Here is a 412-nt window from a genome sequence, read left to right as displayed (position 1 = left end):
AGAAATACCAGCATGTATGTTGAGTTTCTTTAGCAACAATGTGTGATTCTGAGCTCTTTCTGAGGCTACCCATAACTGTAATCCCAAGTGACAGTTCTTACGTTAGAATTATCTTTAATGCTATCCATCCCTTCTCACTTTCAACAAAATTATCTCCAGCAAGAAATCTTCAAAAGCCTTGCACAGAAAATCATAGTACACCCGTAGCCCCCCAACTGAAATATTTGAAAATCGCATCTAAATATGGTCAACCCTTGAAAAAGGGAGAAGTAAAATGTTTATTCCCTCATTCTTTCAACAAAATTACCTACAGCAAGATATTTGTCAAAAAACACATAAAAATCCATAGTATGCACGTAGCCCCCCATATATCCAGGAATCGCCTTTGAATATGATAAATATTTTAGAAAGA

Source organism: Penaeus monodon, chromosome 33 (assembly GCF_015228065.2).
Source record: "Penaeus monodon isolate SGIC_2016 chromosome 33, NSTDA_Pmon_1, whole genome shotgun sequence".
Taxonomy (NCBI): Eukaryota; Metazoa; Arthropoda; class Malacostraca; order Decapoda; family Penaeidae; genus Penaeus; species Penaeus monodon.
The sequence above is the reverse complement of the archived record's forward strand: the minus strand, read 5'-3'. Positions refer to the sequence as shown.